Source organism: Montipora capricornis, chromosome 11 (assembly GCF_036669925.1).
Source record: "Montipora capricornis isolate CH-2021 chromosome 11, ASM3666992v2, whole genome shotgun sequence".
Classification (NCBI taxonomy): domain Eukaryota; kingdom Metazoa; phylum Cnidaria; class Anthozoa; order Scleractinia; family Acroporidae; genus Montipora; species Montipora capricornis.
The window spans coordinates 19,486,977-19,492,976 of NC_090893.1; the positions used below are offsets into that span (position 1 = coordinate 19,486,977).

Genomic DNA, 6,000 nt, shown 5'->3' on the forward strand with positions numbered 1-6,000 from the left:
TTTATAGCTTCATTTAAATAGTAATCAGAACTAGTTTAATAAGCATAAAATGACTTGTTCTTGATATCAGACAATATTAAGAAGCATAAGAAATGACTCTGCCGAATTATGATTGATCAGGTTATCACGTTAGTGACTCTAAATAAAATAGCCCTCTATGAACAAAGCAGCAACTCCAAAGCTATTAGGAAAGGCATTTAAACGACATAAAGAACACCAAATCATTTCATACTCGATCAAACTGTGCAGATTAATGGGGCAGTTCTTTACGTATAGAGATCAAATGACTGTTGTCCAAATACTTGATTGTCTCATTGCTCCAAACGACTGAGGGTTTTGTTTCTCGAGGTTTAAGGTTGTAAAGGGAACGAAAATATATGAAGCTCTAGTCTTGCTTCGCATTAAGTCTGACTTTAAACCCGATGAGTCATAACAGAATCAGAATTCTTTAATGCATTTTCAGGCACTCATTTTTGCTTTGTCAAACCCTCGATTTTGAATCTAACCGGATAAGAAAACTGACACTTAGAACGCTTTCTTTTTGTAGAACTGGCTGGCCAGACCGGTCAGTTTTCAAAGAAAATGCAACAATTTGAAGGAACACTTGCATGATAATCCCTCGCATTTTTCTGGAGGAGTATATATCATCCTTGCGATGTGTTAAGTTGAAGGCGTTGTAGAGTTACTCCTCCCAAATGCCTGGTCTGGCCAGTCATGAGTTCTGTCAAAAATAGAAGGCGTCCTTGCCCCACTTAATCTAACCACAATAGACTTTAATTATTTCTTTTCCCGATGTACAATCAAAGAATGGAAGACAGGATAGTTATATCACACAAAAAAAGTAATCAACTATATACCCACATAGTAGGCTAGAATATTCAATTGGAGTTAACTGAATAGAGTGTAATGTGAAGTGCTGGATTTCTATCCCATATGAACCATGTGAGCGTTAGCCCTACTGATGGAAATGGGCCCACACAAGGACAGAGAAAAACTCTGACAAGGGTGGGAATTGAACCCACGACCTTCGGGTTAGATCTCCGCCGCTCTACCGACTGAGCTACAAGGTCAGACGGGAGCAGGCCGTGGGAAAGTTCCCACGGCCTGCTCCCGTCGTGGAGGTGTAGCAATGGCGTCGTGACTCTGCAATTTCAAATTTACCTGGTTATTCCATTATCACGTCTCTCAGTAAAACATTATGTTGTTGGAAAAGTGTCAACTTTCTTAACACAAATCTGAGTAGAACAAGAGTGTAAAACTGAAATGTTCTTTATGGAACAAAATAAATAAGGCTCTAACTTTGCTTAGCTTTAAAGGGGGATGTGTTACGAAATTTATAATTAGGCAAATTTATTTAGCGACTGGGAACTGGCAACCAAATCAAGCGAAAACGCTTTCTACTTAAAAATTGAAGAAAGGTTTAAATAAAACATCAAATACAAATTAAAGGAGGCAGGGCAAAGGCAAAACTGCAGAAAATTAAAATGGATTGCTATTTGGGTTTTGGAAAACTGTACAGCCTAACAGTTTTATCTTTGTCGTTTGTCACGACTTCTTACTCATTATTTGCTTCAAAACTCCTTCCATTTTGAATCTCAGAACCGGATAAGAAAACTAAAACCTTCTTTATTCTTAAAAAATATCAAGATACATCATTTCTGACTTGCTTTCTCGGTATACAGGGAAAGAATTGAGGGCATGCACTATAGGTCGATCAAACGACAAATAAACATTTTATTACACTCTTGCAGCAAGCTAATATTCCTATTGCCTTGCAACGTCCCTCTTTACAGCTAGTTGAGCAGGAAAAATGAATCTCATTACAAATAACTTAAAGAGGGATGGATCTTTTGCGTGTGGGCGCGACCACTTAATTCAGTTTAATTCAAAAAATATACCTAACTGAAATACTGACAGAGTTGTTAGCTTTGATCCAAAGTACAGAGAAAGCAACAGGAAGCATGTAAAAAGTAATCAACGAATGAAATGATATATGAAATGAATCATATATTGAACCGCAGACATGAAATCAAGTGAAGCTATGATCCTCGCCTTTATTAACGCAATTTCAGCAATTGCGTAGAGTCGGTAGAGAAGCCAAAAAATTCAAGAGTTCAACGAAGTAACGGGTTCAAACCCCGTCGAAGTCTTGAATTTTCAGGTTCCTCGTCCGACTCTTACGGAATTGCTTACATTGCGTTCATAACTGCCGGCGAGGATCAGAGGTTCACGCAAAACTTCATCAGAACTGGTTTATTAAGCATAAAATAACTTTGTTATCGGACAATGTTGAGAAACATCCACTGTCGTTCCAAATGGACATGAAATGGATGCGGACTGATGTGAGGCGAAAAAAGACGACCCTGCCGAATTACGATTGATGATGGTTACGACAACCTCGAGCAACTCCAAAGTTATTAGGGAGAGGAATTTCAATGAGAAACGAAACATAAAGAACACCAAGTCATTTTATACTCGATGAATCTGTGCAAATTATGAGTCAGTTCTTTACGGAACGATGACTGTTTATATCCAAATAGTTGGTTGTTTCATTGCTCCCAGCAACTGACGGTTTAGTCGCGCGAGGTTTAAGGTTGCAAAAGTAACGCAAATATATGAAGCTCTTGTCTTCGCTTTGAGTGTGACTTTAAACCCGATGAGTCATAACAGAATCAGAATGTTTAAATGCATTCTCAGGTATTCATTTTTTGCTTCGTCAAACCCTCCATTTTGATGAATCTAACCGGATAAGAAAACCGAAACTTACTCCACTTCATCTAGACATAAGTGACATAAAATAACTTACTTTCTCGATGTACAAGGAAAGAATACAAGGCAGGATAGTTCTATCACACAACAAATGAATAATTAACTACACACATTAGGCGAGAGAATATTCAATTAAGCTTACCTTGCAATAGTCTCGTTGGAACAGGGTAAGCATCAACAAGGAATCCAGCTACAAATAAATCAATGAATAAGCAATATCGGTAGATTGTTTGCGTGCTTGCTTCAGTCACGAATGACTGTTATTCAAATAGTTGATTGTTTCATTGCTCCAAACGACTGAGGGCTTAGTTTCGCGAGGTTCAAGGTTATTAATTAAGGCTAAGGAACGAAAATATATGAAGCTAGCTCTAGTCTTGCTTCGCTTTAAGTGTAACTTTAAACCCGATGAGTCATAACAGAATCAGAATTCTTCAATGCATTCTCAGACACTCATTTTTTGCTTCGTCAAAACCTCGATTTTGAATCTAACCAGATAAGAAAACTAAACCTTAGAACGATTTCCTTTTGCCAGAACTGGTTGGCTAGACCCAGTCAGTTTGCAAAGAAAACGCAACAATTTGAGGGAAAACTTGTTTGACAATCCCTAGCATTTTTCTCGTGGAGTTTATATCATCCTTGCGATGTGTTAAGTTGAAGGTGTTGTAGATTTAGTCCTTCCAAATGCCTGATCTGGCCAGTCATGAGTTCTGTCAAAAAGGGAAAGCGTCCTTGCTCCACTTCATCTAACCATAAAAGACTTAATTTATTTATTTTCCCGATTTACAAGCAAAGAATAGAAGGCATGATAGTTATATCACACAAAAAAAGTAATCAACTTTATTAAATTCTCAACCTCGGATAATGCATTTCGCGTGCTCTGATTGGTTCACTCAATCTATGTTATCGGCTCATATACCTTAATTTGACCTTATATGGTAAATGATTGCGCTAAGCGTTGCTAAACTAAAATTTTCCTTCCCGGAAAGCGAAATTTCTCTTTGACTAAAGCCAAAAAAGAAAAGAAACTTTTTTTGTGGAAGTTTGGATCAATTCCAACATTTAGAAGTAAGCGAAAAGGCAAGAACAGTTTTTGTGATGAGCCCACGTCTGTCTGACCACAATGTATTACACTACATCGCATCTTAGAAGGCAGGATAGTTATATTACACAAAAAAAGTAATCAACTATATACCTACATAGAAGGCTAAAATATTCAATTACCTTGCAATACTCTCGTTGGATCAGGGTGAGCATTAACGAGGAATTCAGCTACAAATAAATTAATGGATAAGCAATATCGGTAGATTGTTTGCGTGCGTGCTTCAGTCACGATTGAATGACGGTGAACTCTCTACAAAATAAACGCAAAAACAATATTATCATACTTCCTTGCTTTAATACAACATATAGAGAAAACAACAGGAAACAAATGAAAAGTAATCAGAAATCGTTGATTACGCATAAATACCCTAGTTTCGAATTGTGCCGCAACAAAAGAACAGAGTCGAGGTTAAGGGGAATAATTTGCATTTTTCTTTGTTTTGAACAAAACAAAATGCTAATTATTCCTCTGAACCTCGACTCTGTTCTTTTGTTGCTGCACAATTCGAAATTGGTCCATTCCTTGCTCTGATTATTGAAGTGCTACCGTGAGCAAAAAATCATGTCTTGTTTTTCTTTGAATTTCAAAACTATGCCATTTAATAAATTTAACACTAAGTGACCAAGTTTTGAAGCCTTCATATCAAAAAGATCATACACCTGTTTATTTTAACTGGAATTTTCTCATTCGATGGTCCACCATTCCCAACATTGAAATCTTGAGGGTGCTGCTTATCGGTTACTTTCAGGGCTTTTAAATTACATTAAAACAGAAAAAAAACCAAGAGATATGTAATCGGAGCTGGTTTGCATCGCATAAGTAATATATTCATGAGATACGGCCATACGGAGCAATGTGCGACTTACCAGTGTTGATCCAAACGGATGCTTTTCAAAAGCAAAAGTTTCGTGGAGGTGAAGCAATGGCGTCGTGACTCTACAATTTCAAATTTACCTTGTTATTCCATTATCAAGTCTCTCAGTGAAACATTATCTTGTAGGAAAAGTGATAACTCCTTCCATTTTGAATCTCAGAGCCGGATAACAAAACTAAAACCTTCGTTATTCTTAAAAAATTCAAGATGCATCAGTTTTGACTTGCTTTCTCGTGTACAAGGAAAAAATTGCGGGCACGCACTATAGGTCGATCAAACGACAAACAAATATTTAATTACACTCTTGCAGCAAGGTAATATTCCTATTGCCTTGCAACGTCCCTCTTTTCAGCAACAATAGCTGAGCAGGAAAAAAGAAAAAATGAATCTCATTACAAATAAGTTAAAGAGGGATGGTTTTTTTGCGTGCGCGCGTCATCACTTAATTCAGTTTAATTCAGAAAATATACCTAACTGAAATACTGTCAGAGTTGGTCGCTTTGTTCCAAAGTACAGAGAAAGCAACAGGAAGCATGTTAAAAGTAATTAACAAATTAAATGATATATGAAATGAATCATATATTGAACAGCGGGTATGAAATCAAGTGAAGCTATGATCCTCGCAGGCATGAACGCAATTTCAGCAATGGCGTAGAGTCGGTAGAGAAGCCTGAAGAGTCTTCAACGAGGTAACGGGTTCAAACCCCGTTGTAGTCTTGATTTTTCAGGCTCCTCGTCCGACTCTTACGGAATTGCTTACATTGCGTTCATAACCGCCGGCGAGGATCATAGGTTCACTCAAAACTTAATCAGAACTGGTTTATTAAGCATAAAATGACTTTGTTATCGGACAATGTTGAGAAACATCGACCAACTTAATTACCACTGTCGTTCCAATTAGACATGAAATGGATGCGGACTGATGTGAGGCGAAAAAAAACGACCCTGCCGAATTACGATTGATGGTTAAGACATTCTAAAGCAACTCCAAAGTTATTAGGGAGAGGAATTTCAATGAGAGACGAAACATAAAGAACACCAAGTCATTTCATACTTGATGAATCTGTGCAAATTATGAGGCAGTTCTTTGCGGAACGATGACCTTTTATATCCAAATAGTTGGTTGTTTCATTGCTCCCAGCAACTGACGGTTTAGTCTCGCGAGGTTTAAGGTTGCAAAAGGAACCCAAATATATGAAGCTCTAGTCTTGCTTAGCTTTGAGAGTGACTTTAAAGCCGATGAGACATAACAGAA

General features: G+C 37.5%; 1 protein-coding gene across 1 annotated transcript in view; it reads right to left on the reverse strand.

The window, feature by feature from the left end:
* The window catches only part of LOC138023176 (G-protein-signaling modulator 2-like), a 26,375-nt gene extending 23,360 nt beyond the window's left edge, over positions 1–3,015 (reverse strand). Inside the window, exon 1 of the mRNA XM_068870201.1 lies at positions 2,912–3,015. The gene's annotated coding sequence lies outside the window, so the exon portion shown is untranslated. The remainder of the gene's footprint in view (positions 1–2,911) is intronic.
* Between the last annotated feature and the right edge of the window lie 2,985 nt (positions 3,016–6,000).